Raw genomic sequence first — 19672 nt, forward strand, 5'->3', positions numbered from 1 at the left:
CCGGAAGAAGAACAGTGACACCCTCTCCCTCTTAAAAGGGTCCCCTCCACCCAATTCCAAAAGCCCCCACCCTGCTGCACCCCTCAGACGCAGGGTCTTCCCTGCTTTGGCCCACGCTGACCTCCAATTTCCCTAAAAGTCTCCAGTACGCATTTCTAAACTTTGCCCTCTGCCACTTAGTCATACCTTTCCCTGTGTGGAGCCTTAACACCTCTTCCTGTCTGCAACCTTTCCTCCCGGGGACAGGTGATAACACCTTCCTGGAACCAGGTACATATCTAGGGCTCAATGAACACTTGAGGATGGATACCGGCTCTAGCTTTCAAGCCCTCCATAAGCAACAAGAAAGACATGAGATAAAGTTGTCGCTGACTGCTTGACCCCAGGTAGCACACCAGCCACTTGCTCTGCTCCATTTTTGCCAACAGAGAAAGCTCCCCTCCCCTGGCCACCCTCTTTATTCCCCTAGTCTGCTTCTCTCAGAGTAAGTGCCAGCAGTCAGAGAAATGGTAGAAAGTCTGCAGCAATCCAGAGAGGGGAACCTTCAGATCTAACCCAAGCATGGGCAGCAGAAAAGAAATGGGAAGAAAATGTCTTAGAACATGGAGATAAGAGGGGGGCAGGTCCAAACTAAAGCCCTAAAACCTAAGGTAGTGGCAAGAATTATTTTTGAAAACGCAAGCAGTTACATGTAATTTTGGATGCAGGGCTGGTAAGTTACATAATTCACATAGGATTTTTATAAAACAATTGAAATTCAGTGATCAGCTGTGGTATTTGTGAGAACAGTATTGCCATCTCACCTTCTTTCCCTGTGAAATGGGAAATTTATAAAAATAAATATTAGAGAGCTGATGCTGGCATGACGTTTAAGCGGGAATGTGTCATGACATGGCAAAATCATGCAAACCGTTGGTAAATGAAAAGAAGTCAGTTTTAAGACAGGACTACAGAAAGATCTCATTTCTGGAGCAACACAAGAGGGTGTCTTACTTAGATGAGCAAGGCTTGGATGCTTCCAGCAAGTGGGGTAGTTGCTATCCAATCCCCGCACGAACCTTCATACTGCTGAAGACCTCCCGGGGGACCTGTCCACCAGTGAGGTTCAGGCCAGACCTCTGATACTCAGGGGGTCAGGAAGGAGCAGACAGAGAAACCAGCCCACAGGGCAGGAGAGCAGAAACCCTAAGAAAGGTGTCACCATGATGAGAGAAGCAGGCCAGCGTACCCTGGGGCAGACAGGACCTGGGTGTATCCAGGAAGAGTATCCATGGCCAGTTCCTGAGAATAAAAGCCACAGCCAGAGTGTCCCTGAAGAGTGGGTCAAGATTGAAAACCCAATTTTCTAAATAGCAGTGAGTTGCTTCTGCCAAGGGGTCAGGGGGCCCCAAAGTTTTAAAGATTGGGCCCGATTTCAGGGCACACAGAAGGTCATTGGTATAAGGTGCGATGGAACTGCAGGTCTCGAGGCTGTTACTATTGAAGGCCGGTGGTCTACTTAGGGCACCTGAGAGTGAGAATTTCTCAGCAGCCTCCATCTCCATCTTGTGGCCCTAAAATTTAATGAACAAACATCACAATTTATCCATGGATATTTCTGTCTCTCTGCTCTAACTCTTGCTCACTAGGTCAGGGATGTGTCATTGGCATCCTGAGACCCCCACATAGAAACCACAAAGGCACCCCAGCGAGCATTCTGCCAGGGACAACAGGCAGGGTAACCTCAGACTACGGCTATCTGGTAAACTTGCCACCCCTTGGATGATGGGCTAAATTATGATTTTATAATGATACAAACCTATAGTACGGCCAACAGACAAGGGTTAGGCAACCAGCCTTTTCCTTTCTCAGTAGATGGACAAAGAAAAAGGTGGACAGACAGACAGATGGATGAATGGATGGATGGAGGGGTAGATGGATGGACTAATGGATGGACTACCACTTTAGTGAGCCATCGGTCAGCCAGATGTCTGTAGAAGCTTCCATTTAATTTTTCAGTCAGTGAACATTGTTCAGAAAGACAAGGGACTCCAAGAGGGTCGTGCCTGAGAAAGCTGACACCTGGCTTGGGAGCCAGGAATACAGGCATGAAAAGACAGCACGTTAATGTGAGGGTTTGGGGTCACATGCAGCTCTTCCTTCATGCCCTTCCCCTGAAGGAGCTGAATTCGCCCATCTAGGGAGACGAATGAACACAAAAAGAGGCCTGAGTAAGCACAGGTCCTTCTGAGAAGGAATCCTGGGAGTTAGGGATAAGGCCCGGGGCCGCAATGAGGCCTCCCTTAAGCAGCAGAGGTGCCCGTTACCTCAGGGCGAACTGGCAGGTGCGTGTGAGGGAGAGCGGGGGAAAAAGGACAGCTGGAGGGAGACGGTGGGGGGAGGGGAGAGAAAGGGCCAATAGTTATTTTTGAGTAGGAAAAGGCATGACAAACCAACAAAAAAAGAATTCAATAGGGAAGAATAGTCTTTTCAAGTAGTGCTGAGACAATTGGATATCCACATATCAAAGAGTGAACCTGGACCTGTACAGGACTATTTATTCCCGATGTGGTTTTTGGCACTACCTGCCTCATGCCATCATTCCCTGATCCTGAGGCAGGGACACACATCAGACTCCGCTTTACCCAAACTCCCTGTCTCACGTGGATGAGGCAGCATTTTTCTAGTCAATTCTTGTTGCGGTTTTCTCCTCGCATCTCTAACCTCAAGTTCCTAAGAGTCAGTCTGAGTCCCCCGGGCCAGCTGTCATGCTCAGTATCACACAAAAGAAACAGGGACCCTGGGCAGACCCGTCTCCTCCTCGGTCAACATAGGGAAACAGAAGCCATGAGAAGGAACTGAGGCTGTGCCTGCCTCTGACCTCTGACTTCTGCACCTCGCAGGTGTAACTCAGATCAGATTCGCCTTTGGGGGGCATTCTCTGAACTGGTAGGACAATTTCCCTTCAGCGATCCCCCTAAAACACTTTCCTGGAGTCTCCGTATGCGCATTCGCTGTTGTGGCCTGCAATACAACGTGCTCTAAGGATCACACATGCCACCTAAGCGGCTCTCGAGGTTTTAAGAATAATTAGCAATTTCAAGCTTTTAGAATATTATCCCCTCTGTGGAGAAAACCAGAAAACAAAACCACACCAAAGACAAACTCTGAAATCCCCAAACCCCAAGCTTATAAAGTAGAACAGGGAATTAAGAGTCTAAATAAAAGGATTTGAAAAGGTACATCTGAGCAGACCAAATCCTACCTATGTCCTTTTCTTCTGTTTTCTTTGTGCCACACCCAGATGTGTACTTGGCCTCTGCAGGACCAGGTTTCATCGGGTTTTACTGGAGACTTAGTGTCAGCGATTAAACGGTTATGCCTCCGCTGGCGCGGTGAATCTGGAAAAGAGAAGAGGTAGCTTTTTGCCTACTTATTCTGGTGTTTGTGTTGGCTGAAGTAGAGAACCGCAGAGAAAGGGGACTTGGAAAGTTAGGAGAGTGGCGACTGAGGCCTGAATGAGGATGCCGGCGAGATGCTGGGAGGATGGGCAAATGTCCTCAGCTCCACAGAAAGGCCCCTTGCAGGAAAGGGCCCAATACCCTCCATGATGACTACAAAATGCTTGTCTTTTTGGCTTCCCAGTAAAAATGACCAGGCCAGAGGAGAAGGGAAAACACCGTGCAGCATGAACTGCTTCTCTCCTGACTAGTGGCTGGCCTGGCAAAGCCCCAAAGGCCACATGTTTGCCCTTCCAAAGGTCAGCGCTACCCTGGGCAGCCTGGGCCCAAGTGACCGCACACCCACAGCTGCCAGAAGTCAGGCCCACCCCTCGGCATACTCTCACAGCCAGGCAAGTGGGCAGACCCAGGCGCCCTGAGTGCAGGCGCTGCTGGCCAAGGTCACAGGGGGACAATCCATAAGCCTAGCTGTTCTTCAGTGAGTTCCCTCTGAGGCCAACTGTTCCACAAGGAACGTTTCTCCAGCTCAGGGCCCACCTGGTGTGCCCTGGGCCCTCTACAAATGTTTGTTGTTGGCTCCCCAGGGTAAAAAAAAGCAAGATTGGGACTGGGCAAAGCACTCTCATTTACTAAGCCTTAATCCAGGCAAAGCCCTGACTAGTTTATTTTGGAAAGAGAAGACCACATAAATGCTGGCATCTTTTATTTACTCCAGATAACCAAGACGTGGGGCTGGGGCCACAGCCCAGCACAGAGGTGTGCTCAGAGCAGACTTTCTAAAAACGCAGGCCACACAGGGAGTATTTGTGACAGACCTGGACTGGGGCAAAGAACGTCTGTCCTGAGAGAGTAGAGACAGACCAGGAGGCTGGGCTGTCCTTGGGGGGCTGGAGGGGATCTTGGGGGAGGCACACGGATAAATCAGATGTGCTGCTGACTGCTTGCTGGGTTGGAGTTTCTCACACCAGAATTCTCAGTTCTTCTCACAGTGCATTGCTGTAATCCAATGGCATCATTTTTAAACAACCCCCTTCCCGAAGGCAAAAGAAAAGTGAAAATTAATCTAATTAAAGTCGACAGTGTTCACAGTAAGGAAAATTCTGGTATTTTGCCAAGAGTCTTTCTCCCCAGCCAGCTTTGTGGGTAAAGGGCACAGGGTTTGGAGCCTGGCGGGCCCAAGCTGGAGTTCTGGCTCTGTCACTCAGCTATGTCACTCACTGTGGGGGACATGTGCCAAAGGGGCAAAAGTGTCACTTGTCTTATAGAACTGCTACAAGGGTATGAGAAAAAATGTAAGGGCTGCAAAGTCCCTGGTGAGTATTAAACATTCAGCAAGTTGGCCCTTCATGCCTCCCAGACTCGAGACCTACTTGCTGACCCAACTGAGGCCTGCATAAGCACCTCAGGAGGAGCTGTGACCTACCTCTGTGCACCCCAAGAGTCCTGGTAGAAGTGTCTGGAGGTGAGGGCTTCTGAGAAGGAGGCTCCAAAAATCCTGCCACACCCAGCTGCTAACCTCTTTCATAGCTATTATTGTCTTATCTCATCTGGACCTGGCAGCAGCCCTGTGAGTAGACAGTGACTGGTGGGTATCCTATTATCCCCATTTTAGAGATTCAGAGAGGGAATGAGTATCGGACTAGGTCTCACAGGAAGTTACCCCGAGAGCTGGGTCTCAGCCACTCCAGTGCTCTGACAGCTATTATTTATCAAGTATCCAGATATTCTACCACACTCCCTATAGGGATGGGGTAGTGTCCACACCTCCCAGCATGTGCCTGGTTGTTCAGAAGTGCAGCAGAAGTGACACTATGCCCGTTCTAGACCTAAGTCTGAAGAAGGCCTGGCAGCTTTTGCCTTTGTGTTCTGAGGGAAGCCAGCCGCCTTGAAATAAGGCCAAGTCCACTGAGAGAACCGTGTTACAGGAAGCCCAAGCTAACTACACAGAGAACAACAGAGGATCCCAGGAAAATTCTCTCTCTCTTAATGGTTCTCTTTCTCTGAAGAACCTGCCTAATCCAGGCTCCTTGAGGCCAGGAACCAAATATGATTTGTCTTTGATCCCTCAGTCTGCAGTGGTGTCCTGGAAACCACCCAAATGTACAGAAGTAAGAGATGGGTGAATAAACTAGCACATAGCCATGCAATAGAATATAATACTCTTAAAAAAAAAAAACACAAGGAGGCTTACTATATGCTGATAGAGATGAGATCTACAGAATATTCTGTTAGGCAAAAGAGCAAGGTACAGAATAGCATTTTTAGTATAATCCCTTTGATATAAGAAAGGGGAAAATTAGAATGTAGTCCTTTAATGCATGAAGAATACTGAAAGGAGAAACAAAATGTAATTGAAAGTACTACTTATTGTGGTTATGCTTTTAAAAAAGAGTTCTTACCTTTTACAGATACCTACTGAATTAATTATGAGTGAAATAATATGGTGTCTGGGATTTGCTTCAAATAATCCATGGATAGGGAAATGGGTCGCAGAAGAGAACCAAGCTTGGCCATGAGATGGTAACTGAGGAAGGTGGGTGGTAGGTACACAATGATTCATCATGTTATTCTGTCTACTTTGATATCTTTTGGAATTTCCAATAATAAAAAGTTTTTTAAAATTGTCACCTCTAAGGAAAGAGCAGGACATGAAGGAAGAGGGTGGTTGGGGACAGATTGAAAACACCACCGCCATACTTCACAGATCATCTTTTTTTTTTCTTTCTTTTAATTATGAAGATGAAATTTACATAACATGAAATTAACCATTTTAGGCATTTTAAAGAGTACAATTCAGTGGTATTTAGTCCATTCACACAGCTGTGTAACCACCGACTCGGTCTAGTTCTAAAACATTCTCATCACCCCAAAAGTAAACCCTGTGCTCATGAACAATCACTGCCCATTCCCCCCACCCCCCGACCCCGCAAACCACCAAGCTCCATTCTGTCTCTGGGGATTTCCCTATTCTGGACCTTTCTTACAGATGGATTCATCCAATATGAGACTTTCGTGTCTGACTTCTTTCTCTTAGCACATTTTCGAGGTTGATCCAAATTGTAGCATGTCGCAGTACTTCACTCTTTTTTATGGCCAAATAACATTCTATTGTACGAATATACCGTGTTTTGTTTATCCATTCATTGGTTGATGGACGTTGTCTCCAAAGCATAACTTTTTAATTAGATGTTTTTAAATTTATTTTTTTAACTCTGTAAGTGTAGTGCCTCTTCAAACACATTTTAAAACTTAAACTTCTAGGAAACAGTGAATGTGGACATGGAGAAGGCAAGATGAGGAAACGAGGGCAGATTCATTAAAAAGTTAGGAAGCTTCGGCAAAAAAAAATGGTGAGAAAACATTCAAAAATATAAAAGGAAAAATGGATAATAAATTTAAATTACTTGTATTGGGGGTATGCGGTTATACCACACAATCTGTAATTCTTTCAAGCAGGAAAGCACTCCTTGCGCATCCATTTGGGGTTAAGCATTGGGAGAACGGGCAATGAGTCAGGGTTGTGTTGGGAGATGGGGCTGGACTGTGCGGGTCTCTACCCCAGGCCAGGGCCAAGCCAAGGTGTGACGACAGTCATTGCTGTCACAGACTGACCAAGTTCCTTGTCTCCCCTACATAGGAGAGAGCTGGGCTTCTACTTGTGTCCACCAAGAGCACTTAAAACCCAGGGAGCACTGGACAGCTGATGAATTGGATGCTTCCAGAAGGACTAAGAGCAGCCCACCTTGGGACCCCAAGGAGACTTAGGAGCTTTCCAGGGAGGTGGCTTGTGAGACGGGCATCCTGTTCCCTTTGTGCACTGGGCCTCTGGCTAAGAGTTCTTTTGAAAAGCTGCATTTGCTGCTTCAATACAAAAGGCCTGTACATACTATTTTAGGAGAAAGGGCTCTGGGAATGGAGTCAGAAAACCCAGCTTTAGGTGTAGCTCTGACTCTGGGTGAGTTACCTGCCCATTTTTCAGAGATAAATAATAATTCTTGATCCTCCCTGTATCTTAGAATATTAGATAATCCAGAGATAATTAGAACTTTGAGCCTTTCTGAAGAAAGATACCTGGAAACAAAGGAATATTATGATTCCTGTGGCCTGGGAGGGAGGAATGGAGACTATGAGAGAAGTCAGTATATATAACTGAGCTCAAAAAAGTATTCTAATCTTCTAGACTTTATCTAGAGGGAGAAGAAGAGAGTCTGAGAAGCTAAACAAGCTACATGTAACCACCACAAACTCACATTTATACAATTATGTATAGTCTATTGCCTCATTTGATCCTTGCCTCAAATCTGCAGAAGTAGGATTGTTCCCTTTCTGAAGAGGGAGAAACTGAGGCTCAAAAGAGATAAACGACTTGCCTAAGTAAGAAGTAGGGTCAGGGCCCCTGCCCTTGCACGGTCCTGCTCCTCTCTGAGATGCATCCAAATACAACATGTTTTGGTCACCTGAGCTTATTGGTAGCTAATCAGAACTGGAGTTCCCTGTGTCATTGTCTCGTTCGTCTGACCCTTCAGCAGTATCTCCTACGTGCCACACAGTGCTGAAAACCGCAGATAAAGACATGGAATATGGAACCAGGCTCTCAGGGAACTGCTGGTCTTCCTTGGCTCACTCTTACACCATATGTCATGGCAGAGGCTGCTAGTTGCCTACTCGTTATCCATTCTCCCATTCTTCCTTACTTGCTGAACCTTGGGTAATACACTCAGCTGAAAAACTATATTTCCCAGCCTCCCTCACAGATAGGGCTGATTAACGGAAAGTGATCTCAGTTCCTCCTCCTTGCCCAGAAGGAGGGTGTGATGGCTAGTACTTTAGCAACCATACTGGACCACAAGGCGACCTTGAGGTACCTCGAGTAAAGTGGCCACATGCAAAGATGGTGGAGCAAAAAGATGGACGTGAACTAGGTTCATACAACCAGCATACTAGCTCTGGCCAGCCAGCCTATCCCTAGGGCTCTTTTATGCGGGAGAAAAATAATCTCTATCTTAAATAACCCTGGTTATTTCTGGTCTCTGTTACTTACTGATACACATGGGTTGGTTCCTTTGAGTTTGCTTACATATATGAAATAGTAAAGGCTGCCAGGCTCTGAAGAGATCTGTGTTGGCATAAAGGGGCACAGAGGCAGTTACACCCCAGAAAATAAGCAAGCAGCTTGGTGTGAGGGGCAAGAAGGCCAACCCAACCTCACAGCAGAGTCCTGCCTAGATGTCAATGAGTGTTCTGAATAAGCCTCAGAGCACCAGGCTTAGGGTAGACTGTGTCCACCCAGCACTGTGGAACCTCCAGCTCACTCTTACCCTAAAGCGTACCTCAAAATCCTAGAACAAAGTCTAGCTTACTCACCTCTACCTGCCGCGGCCTTCGCACTCTGGCCTATGCTCAACTCTCGACCCCCATTCCTTACCTCCCTCCACTCTCCTCAAAGTCTGTGTCCTTAGAAGTACGTGAATTGCCCCCACCCGTGCACATTTTCACCACCATGCTTTTGCATATAATGTTCCTTCTGCCTTAAACACACCTCTCCCCACCTCTTTATCAGACGGACTCCCCTGCAGCCTCTGATTCTATTCTTAATTTACTCAGCACTTCCATAAGGAGCCTTCCCTGATGCCCCAGGCTGGACCAGGCCCCCCTCCGGGGCGTCCCACAGTGCCCTGGGCTTCTGCTTTCACTCTGGGTGAGAATGTCTCTTCCACTTGTCTGTGCATCCCCAGGGAAGGCACTTTTTAGATTTGCACTTGAAGGCTCTCTGCCCCAAGACTACCGATGACCCTCAGCACACAGCACAGTTTCTGACACACACCAAGTTATTAATATAGATGATGGAAGGACTAGACCCAGAACCTAACACCCCACTAGCAACTGGCTTTATTAAACCCTGGTTACCTATGCCCTAGATGACAAGTGCTCTTCATCCCATAATTGCTGGCTTTTCCACTCTGAGAATCATGACATGCTTTCCTGCAAATGGATCAGTCACACGTGCTTGTCCTGGTTATACTTTTCCTGGTTATACTCGCTCTCCCCTCTTAGGAAATGGGTAAGGGCCTCCTTCTGATGCCCACTTCCTCCCCTGGTTCTGGGCAATGTGCTCCACTTGTATGGAGGAACACAAGTTATTAGTCAATCAACTTGGATATATTTGTGGCTCTGGTAAGAGTAAAATACATACGGGTTGAAATCACTGATGTTGAGATTTGGATAACACTCGATATTCTTTTGTCTATGCCTCCTTGCCCTCTAAACTGACAGGGGACCAATATCACTGCCCCCAAGTGATACTGGAGGTCAAGCAGAACTAGGTTGGGTTGCTGCCCGCATAGATCCAGTGCTGGCTCCTAGGGCAGCAGGAAAGACAGCCCAGGCAGGAGCCAGGTGGTCAGCGCTGCCCTTCTCCAATACTGGTCGGATCCAGGAGCACACTTACCTGGAGCAGGAGGCTCTGGAGACCCATGGATACCTCAGCTGCTTTAATTGCCAACTGTCGTGAACTGGTCTTGGGAGGAGGAAGGTTCAGCAAAATTTTAATTACAGGCTGTCTCTCAAGCTTTTAATGACTAGGCTCTGAAAACATAGTACTTTAATCACATGGTGTTAAATCAAATCACTTTTAAGTATACTAGTGAGGTTGGATATTTAAAGGAAATGTGTTATGAAATCTTTTATAAAGCAAGTTAATTGAACTTTTGTGAAGGTTAGGGGTTTTTTGGTTTAAGAAGTTTATGCCTGAGTGAACCTAATTTAGATTTGCTGGGCACAGTATATCATGCGCTCACCTATGTTTGCCTTGTCATAGTTCTCAATGGTACCCACCTCCCCCAAATCGAGTCTGTGACAACTCCCGAGCATTTTACAATCCTCACTCACTCCCCTTTTCCTCCAGTAAAGTGCCTTCCCACTCAGAATTGTAAATACTCCGGAAATTCTGGAAGAATGTGGTAGGGGTTAATTGTGCACTACTCTTCTTAATGCATATGCTGAAGTCCTCACGCCCAATACCTCAGAATGTGACTGCACTTGGAGACAGTACCTCTAAAGAGGCGATTAAGGGAAAATGAGGTCATTAGGGGCCCTAATCCAATGACTCGTCTCCTTATAAGAAGAGATTAGGACACAGATACACACAGAAGAAAACCATGTGAGGACAGAGAGAAGACAGCCATCTATAAGTTAAGGAGCGAGGCCTCAGGAGAAACGAAACCTGCGGACACTTTACCTGCTGACAGCTCAACCTTGGGCTTCCAATCTCCAGAATCGTGAGAAAATGAATCTCTGTTGTTTAAGCCCCCCAGTCTGTGGCACTCTGTTGTGGCAGCCAGGGCAAACTAATGCAGAAGGAGAGTGGGTCAGTGTCCTGGGACGGGGCTGCAGCTCCAGCTCAGAGTCCCCATCAGCTGTCCCTACCTACCTACCACAGAGCATGGTGTGAGGATTAAATGCAAATGGTGGGCAGGATGTTTTGTAAACTCAAGTTCCCCCTTCTTGGTCCTCCTTTGTGTGGACTCTGTCATTTACGCACAAGAAAACAAGATTTCTCTCTCACTTCCTGCTGTCTCCTAGGTAGAGGAAGCCAAAATGAGAAAGGGGATCCTGACACCAACAGCCTGGATTATTTCTTGAATTAACACTTTACCTTTTTTTTTTTCTTTTCTTTTTTAAGAAAAGCATTATCACATATATTCTTAAAGTTAAGACTCACAACAAATCTGCGAAATAGCCAAGATTAGAAATCTTCTTTTCATTTTACAGATGAGGTAAACTAAGGCTCAGAAAGAGTGAGTGATTTATTTGTGACCCCATGACTTGTTGGGCAGGACCCTGGTTCTCTAGACTGACGTTCATCTGCTTCCAACTCCCTCCCACCATCAATGACACCCTAAACACTGGAAAACACCATTACCAGCTACTTCCAGCTGCAAAACCTTTAATGGCTCCCAGGTGGGGACCACGTCAAGCCTGCACTGGCCTACACTGCCCCCTTATCCCATCCTCCCAATCTGTCACCATTTCCAACTCCACGTGACAGACCGGTCATGCTGCCCGATGGACACAAGCCACGCTCACATGTTACCACCTCACCGAGAACACCTTCCCCACTTCCTTGTGGCTAGCCTAGGGCCACGTCCTCCAGGAAGTCTTCTCTGACTGTTCTGAGTTCTTTCCACCAGCTCTCAGGCCCAGCCACATGAAGTGACTCTGAACAGACTTGTCCTTATTTTGTTTGCAAATTGCTTAGCCATGTTTGTCCCCAGTTCAGGGTGCACACCAGCCCTGTGTACCCAGACACAAAGAAAATAACACTTGTTGCTCTGTCAGAAAATCAGCCATGGATAAGTTACTTCTGGAATATAAACATGTTCAGAAATAGCTGTTTACAAGCTCAACTTTGTAAATAGAATCTCATTCTTCCCTGACTTCTGCCACATTGCAAGAGTGCTGTATGTCCACCCTGTCTGACTGGCCTCAGGTGACACTGCTTCCCTCTGTCCCTGGGCATCCCAACTACCCCACTGCTCCTGCCTCTCCTCACCATGCTCAGAACCAAAGTTTACATGAACTGCAGGATTTATTGTTTAAAGAACTGCAGGTCTTTCTTTAAAGATGTCCTCTTGTTATAAGACTAGTCATCCAGGACAAGAATTTTTGTCTGTTTTCTTTACTAGTTATATTACCAGTTCTTAGAAAAAAGCCTGGTATATAGCTGCTTCACAAAAATATCTGCTGAATAAGTTTGTTGAACAAATGAGACTATTAATTCTTAGACTTTAAAGAAATTTAATGACTGAATGAGAATCCAAATCTACAGTCCCTCAGCCAGGCCTTGAGCTAGGTAGGCTCCTGGCCTTGGGGTACTGTAAGCCAAATAGGGGTGCCTAGGAAGCACTGTCCTTAAGCATAACTCCAGGATTATTTATCCTTTAGAAAGGTCCCTGTCTTGTCATCTACCCAAAGCTATCCCCAAGGGGGTTTCCACAGCCTTTCCAAAGCTATCATTTCCTCCTGATAAGGCAAAGTACCGGAACTCCCACCCCAAAGGGAAATGCCGAGGAAGAGGCTGGCCTCAGAGGCTGCAGGTGCTGTCCCTGCTGTCACCTCCAAAACTAAGCAGTGGAATGGGGTGGCTTCCCATAGCACAGGAAGGAAGTCCCTGCTATGTTGTGGCTGGGTGACCTCTCCTCTACCCACAATCCTCGCGAGGGCAATCCCCACACACAAGGAGCCCGCCTTGGCCATGAAAATCTCAACTCCTTCCTCTCTAAGTGCCTCGCCCCAGGTGCTGGCCAGTTATAAGACCTCGTCTAGGGTTTTACTTCCTCTCTCTTCCTTATCAGCTTTGGGGAGGCCTACTAGGTGCCACTCACTGAGACGGTCGCAAAGATGAATCGAGTTCCAGGAGCTCCCAGTCAGGAGAGGGAATTCTGCCACAAGCAAACAGGAGGCAGCCCAGCCACTGTGACTGGGGCTGAGCAGTTTGCACGATGGGAGGGAGAGGGTACATTAGCCCCTAGGAGATCCATGGAATGTCCTGAATGGGGGCAGCACACCTGAAGAGTACGAAGCAGAGGGTCCCAGATAAGCTGGAAATGTAGGAGATGGAGATTCCAAAATCCCCACCCTGTGCCAGGGTCAGAAGAGCTCGCTCCTTCCTGGATAACAACCCCAGTCCCCCAGTCTCAGGTCAGGCCCTTTGAAGGCTTCAAAACCATCCTACATTACTGAGTCCAAGTCCATACATGATCTGGCCTGTGACCAGCCTCACTGCCTTTCTCTCCCTTGCTCACTCCCCTCCAGCCCCAATGGCCTCCTGCTGTTCCGCAAACAGGCCGTGCTCCCAGCCCCCTCTCACATCCCACCTCCTTCAGGACTCTGCCCTTACCACCCCTCCAGCACCCCCAGTCCCTGGCCTGCTTTACTCCCCTTCATGGCATGCACTCGTGTGCATGTGCTATGTGCTCGTTCGTGGTGGGAAAGCTCCAGGGCTTAGCATATTGCAGTATGTACTGGCTGAATAAATGAATGAATGAACTCCTCCTTCCTTTATACACCACACACTTCCCCTGCTGATTGTTTTAGTCGTGTGTGTGTGTGTGTGTGTGTGTGTGTGTGTGTGTGTATGTACACGTGCATACACTTGGTGACACAGAAGGGGTTGATGCAGGGCCGAAAGCCAGAATGCCCAGTGACTGTAGCCCTGGTCTGTGTAATGGGCTGGCAACAACGGCTGTGAGTTAAAAAGTCCACAGAGCACACCAAGATCCCTGAAGGAAGGATCAGCTCTGTAAGCAGCCTCATGTCCACCCCTGGCTTCCTGGTTGGCCCACCCTGGAGAGGAGAGGACATGACTTCAGGAAGCTGGACCAGGAGACTCACAGTATAGGAGAGCCACAAAGTCACACACGCGGACCCAACCTTCCCACCTGGCATGATGCTTATCTGGGCACAGGTTTTATCTGCATTTCTGCATGGTGTGCCCAAGCCATGTGATCTGTCTATCCCCCTTAGTGCCTGGCACATAATGGTGGGGGGCTACTATGACCCCAGCTAAGAGCTCACACTGGCCCTATGAACTAGGCACTCTTATTATTCCCTTTTTACAGAAGTAAATCACAAGACACATCCCTGGTGTCTACGGCTGGTTCTGTGGTGGTAGAAAGAGCACAAGAGAGTAAGAAGACATGGCCTCCAGTCCCAGTGTCAGCTGTGAAGTCCTGCATGAGACTTAATTTCTTGGAGTGTGTTTGCAAAGAGGCCATAATTATAATACCTGCCTATCCCACATATGAGGCATGAGAGTGCCTTGGCAAATTCATAAACTGTGACACATATCAGTGGCAGCTGGTGTTATTTAAGAGTACGACAATTCTGGTGATTTCTCAGCTGTTTCCTTTGGGAGAAAGGAAGGAACAGCCCTGGGCAGCTGGGAAACACCAACTAAAACAAGATACTCTGCCGAGGAGTGTCGCTGATAAAGGTGATGATACCATAGACCTGCGGAGCTTGGTGTCTCTGGAAGACAGTGGTGAGACTGGCAATAAACAGAATTTGAAACAAATGACAAACCCAGCTAACGAAGTATACAAAATTATTTAACATAACTGTACATTGATCAATTTCTATTAAAGGGGGAAAGGGATATAATATGCAAAACTCATATAGTATTCAAGTGAAGAGGGAGATTGATAGATAATTCCTCCCAAATGTATTTTAATGTAATGGTGGCACCATATTTTCTATAACACTTTTTAAGTTGTTAAAAACACAAGCACACACTAATGAGGCACCTTCAATGAGAACCAAGCTTCTATTTTCCAAAGTATCCCCCGAAATGAGACAGCTTCATTTTATTCAAATTATCTGCTATTTCTAATATATTGTTAGATGAATGAGGTCAAATGTCCTTCTCGGACAAGCTGGAGGAGAGCCAGGCATTGGGGAACTCCATCGAGGCCCGGGGAGGGGGCTGTCTGTAGCGCATGGAGCTGACCCAAGATGTAGCAACAGCCTGTACCCACCACCCCACCCACCCCAGCAAGGCCTCCATCCCCCACGGGCAGTCTCACCCCCAGGCCCGCAAGGCCCCTGCTTGTATTCCAGGTGGCAGCAAAGTACTTGAGAAAAGAAGGAATACCATCCACTTCCACAAAAGCCCATTTCGCTTGGGATCTTCTGACCTCTGGGACAGTCGATCAACTCCCATCATCCCTAAAGCAGACAGGACTGAAGGGAGAGTGACCACCAGGAGGGAGCCTGTCAGAAAACCTGCTCCTGAAAACAAAGGAGACTCCAGTTTGGATAAACAAAGGGAGAACCAAGAGTGGCCTGAAAGCAGTCAAAAAAAATTGTGTGTGTGTGTGTGTGTGTGTGTGTGTGTGTGTGTCTTTAAAAGCCTTCCCCCTAAATTGAAAATGTCCAACCAAAAAGGAACTGGGATTCTCAGTTGTCAGGAAGATCCTTTCACCATTTGAGGGGGCGGGGTAGGGAGCAGTGTGCCGCTGGCTGGGGGAAGGGGTAGGGCCAGGGACCCCAGGCAGGAGGGGAGCACCTAGGAAGAGCCTATCCTTGGGATGAGGTGGGAGGATGGTACCAATAGGCAGAGACACAAACACAGGAGAAAAGGCAGGGACAGCAAAACAATGCAGAAGAAGACACCCTTCTGTAAAAGGCAGAGCGGAGGTTCTCCTGGGATCAGGAATCCTCTTAAATCACTACATTGAATATGTACCACTGTGGAGAGCAGCCAGGACACCAAAGAATAAACTCTCCCCCAAGATCCCTGTTACCTTCAAACCACTACCAAAATCCAGATCAGCTTTCCACTGGTAGTAAAAGTGAGTCACCCTCACTGCTCCTATTCTTAGGAGTGGTTTAGCCCCAAGGGGAAGGGAATGCTGTACTTCATCCTCTAAGTCTCCCCCTTATGAGAAAGGGGGCTCAGACAAGATGGCTAACCTGCATATAGGGAAGACCCCTCTGCAGCCCCAGACTCCCACCCCCTCAAGAAATGCTGCCACTAATCTCTCAACTCCCAGGGCTGACTGAGGGTTATTGGTATGAGGGAGTTGGGAAGGTGACATTGAGTGTGCGAAGTCAGCCCTTGCTGAATTTTACAGCCTGCTTCTGAGATAAATCACTCTGGCCCAGGGAAATGGCTCCAAATAGATTTACAGGTTTTAATACTTGTTTGAGGATTGCAGTTAATTGAAAGATGTCTTCTTCTAGTTATTGTCCTGAAATGTGGATACTGGTCTCTGAGTGCTCATTTTTATTGGCATAATTATGATCATCTAGAAATGGTTTTGTCTAGAGTTCTCATTCTCAGGGAGGAGTATCTCTACATATAGTTCCAAGCCTGCCTCTGTTCCCATCAGCCAGGATCAATTCCTCTTGTAGAAACCAAAACAAGCTAAAGTCCCCTCTATGTGCTTCGGGCCCTACTAATCTGCTAACCTTACAGAATCTGGCTATCAGGTTTGACCCTGCGGGTCCTGGGGATGAGAGGAAAATGCTGACCACCCTCAGATCAATCCTCATTAGTCACCGGCCCACCTAATTTTCACAACTGGCCACTAGTGAGCAGCGCATAGAGCACTAGGCAAGAACATGACTCTAGCCAGACTGCCGAACTTGAATCTTGCCTTTCCAACTTAGCTGTGTGATCTTGGGCAAGTTATTTAATTTCTCTGTTAACTCTGTCTCAGTTTTCTCTTCTCTAAAATAGGGGTGATGATAACACCCATCTCACAGGGGTTTTATAAGGATTAAGTCAGTTAATAATTTTAAAGCGTTTGGTACAGTGCCTGGTATATGGTGTTAGAAGAATTGATTTATTGTTAAATAAAAATGAGTGTGGCTTAATGAAGCTTAAAAACCATTATTCTAGACCAAGGGTCCACAAATTTTTTGTGCAGTGCCAGAAAGTAAATATATTAGGCTTGTGGGCCATAAGGTCTCTGCTGCAAAGAGCTGAAAGCAACCATGGACTTACACAAAGCAACAGGTGTGATCATGTTCCAGTAAAATGTCACTTGGAAAACAGGTGTTGGGCCAACTTGGATACACAGGCTGAACTTTGCCAACGCCTGGACTAGAATAAATTCCCTATCGTACAGGTGCAGAAACAGAGCAGGGAGTTATTTGACATCGATGGAACCCTGGTCCCTGCCCTCCTAGGCGAGGGCACATTAGTCAATGCTGCATTCTGAGCAGAGCTGCTCCCACTGCGTTCTGCCCGTTGAAGAAGACATCCTGAGAAAAAGCGACACTGAAGCCAGGGCTTTCCACCTACAATACACACCCTGAGCTCCCTGAAGGCGTCTCCAGATTCATCTCTGGGCCCCCCAACAACCAACACAGGGTCTTGCCATAGTGGAGTTGCTCTGAGAAGGCCAATAACTGTGGATGGCCCTGCAGGTGGATGACTGCCACCAGGAAGGTCAAGAGCAGCCTTTCTGAGAATTTTCGGAGTGACTGATGAAATGAAAAAGCCCCCAAGCCCATGACCCATGACCAGAGGAAGCCACTTGTCAAAGAATTAGAATATAAAGGAACTTCACACAAAGCATTTACTAACTATAATTGAGTTCAAATTATAGATATCACTTTTTTCATCCCTTCAGAAAATACTGCAGATAGAAGACAAAATCTGAACCTTGGTGAAGTTATGTTAGAAGGAAGGACACTCTGTGAGACCAACTCTTGTGGTTTCGAACATGGCCCCCAAATCTCTGACACTTCACCCACCAAGAAGCAGGGTCTGTGTCCCTTACCCTCGAATCTGGACTCAGTGACTGCTTGACCAATAGTATATGGACATGACACTGAGCCAGTTTCCAATTGAAGTCTTTGGGGGAACTGACAGCTTCTCTTTTCTGTTTCTTGGGACATTCACTTTTGAAACCCGGCCGCCATGCTTTGAGGAAGCCCAAGCATCCCTGTGGAGAAGCCCATGTGGAGGAGAACCAATAGTCAGCACTCTTAGAGTTCAGTCATTTGCTCAGGTCACAAAGCTATCTGCTTCTACAGGTAACACAGGAAAATATTCTTTTGTTTGTTAGAGATTTGGGAGACGGAGTGGAAATGTAGGCCCCATATTTAACTTTTGTTATGTAAATAAATAAAGATACTGTGATTTACAATAAGAAATATATATTTGGTCTTCTAGGTACTGAATTCCTAAAATCCTTGGAATTTATAAGAGCTATAAAGGTGTCTTGATATTCATAACAAACATCCTTTCCAATAGGGTTTATATTAATAAGATGACTCTTGGAAAATGCCAGGAGAACCAACCATGAGATTGAAGGGTTGGACCTTGCAGTCTCACCTCTTGACCTCCATCCAGAGAGGAGAGAGGGGCTGGAGACGGGTTTCGATCACCAATGGCCAATGATTTAATTAGTTGTGCCTATATAACGAAGTCTCCATAAAAACCCAAAAGGATGGGGTTCAGAGAGCTTCTGGTTGATGAACATGTGAACACATGGGGAGAGCGGCACATCTCAGAGAGCATGGAAGGTCCATGCCCTTTCCCAATACCTGGCCCTATGAGGCTCTTCCATCTGGCTATTCCTGAGTTATATCCTTTTATAATAAACTAGTGATCTAGTAAGTAAAATGTTTCTCTGAGTCCCATGAGCTGCTCGAGCAAATTAATTGAACCCAAAGAAGAGGTTGTTTGAACCTCCAATCCATAGCCAGTCAGAAGCACAGGTGACAACCTGGACTTTTGAGTGGCATCTGAAGTAAAGGCATGATGGAGGCAGTCTTGTAGGACTGAGCCCCTAACCTATGGGTTCTGATGCTATCTCCAGGTAGATAGTATCGGAATTGAGTCGAATTGTAGAACACCCAGCTGTTGTCAGAGAATTGCATGGTGGTGTGGAAAACCAACACATACTGCATATCAGGAGCAGAAGTAAAAGGGCTAAGAGACTTTGAAGAAAACTAGAAGAAAAAAAAGTAGGTCTCAGGAGGATCTAAAAGCAGGGCTAATATTTTTGTCATAAAAAAAAAGTTTGTCTTGATATGTATGAACACATCAACATATTTGAGAATGAGACCCCAGAATCCCAGCCAACAAATGTACATCCTGAATTTAGGTTCAGAAAATATGGCCGCCATCACTCATAATACGAAAGAGAAAGTTCTGGCTTAAAATGTTGAGTCTGATGTTACAAATAGTTGTCTCATCTTCAACATAACTGTTCTAAATTACCTGAATTTGTGTAGCAAAACTTTGTCAGGTTTACTAGAATGAGTCAGCTCTAAAATGCATCTCTTGGTTATAAATTTTAGACAAGAGTATTTATCATTGGTTGGAGAATGGATGTCCAACAGAACACTCTTTATTGTACCATATTTGATGCTAAGATGGTCTAAGAAGTATATTCACTGTCATCACCCTGAAGTTATTCAGGTGTCAATTAAGAAGTTTCTAGTTATCAAAATCCTAACTAACAGAAATTACTGTTTAAAAGTCTAAATTTGCAAATCAGGTGCTTTTGAAAGAAACTGGAGACTATATGAAAGGTTTCTTTGCTTTATAAAAATATTTACTAAGGTCGTCTTTAGGTAATGATCATCTTTTGTGAATTCAAATTATAATAGTAGGTATAAAAGTTTCATGTAAATGAATATTTAGGAGCTCCTTTTTGTTACATGAAAAGACGTAGCCTCGGGCTGAAATTGGACATGTATTATTCAAAACGTTC

The 19672-nt window shown here is 46.3% G+C and overlaps 1 protein-coding gene across 7 annotated transcripts in view; it reads right to left on the reverse strand.

The window, feature by feature from the left end:
* Positions 1 to 19672, reverse strand: part of CTIF (cap binding complex dependent translation initiation factor) — a 260002-nt gene that overhangs the window by 229230 nt on the left and 11100 nt on the right. For 5 of the 7 annotated variants that reach the window (XM_011360850.2, XM_011360883.2, XM_011360875.2 and 2 more), the window contains exon 2: positions 3245 to 3380. The exons of 1 other annotated variant lie outside the window; for it this stretch is intronic. The gene's annotated coding sequence lies outside the window, so the exon portion shown is untranslated. Of the gene's footprint in view, positions 1 to 3244; positions 3381 to 10677; positions 10787 to 10873; positions 10996 to 19672 lie in introns of those variants that run through there. One more of the 7 variants, XM_023531233.1, reaches the window with a different exon arrangement.

The sequence above is a fragment of the Pteropus vampyrus genome, unplaced genomic scaffold (genome assembly GCF_000151845.1).
Source record: "Pteropus vampyrus isolate Shadow unplaced genomic scaffold, Pvam_2.0 Scaffold3, whole genome shotgun sequence".
NCBI classification, from domain to species: domain Eukaryota; kingdom Metazoa; phylum Chordata; class Mammalia; order Chiroptera; family Pteropodidae; genus Pteropus; species Pteropus vampyrus.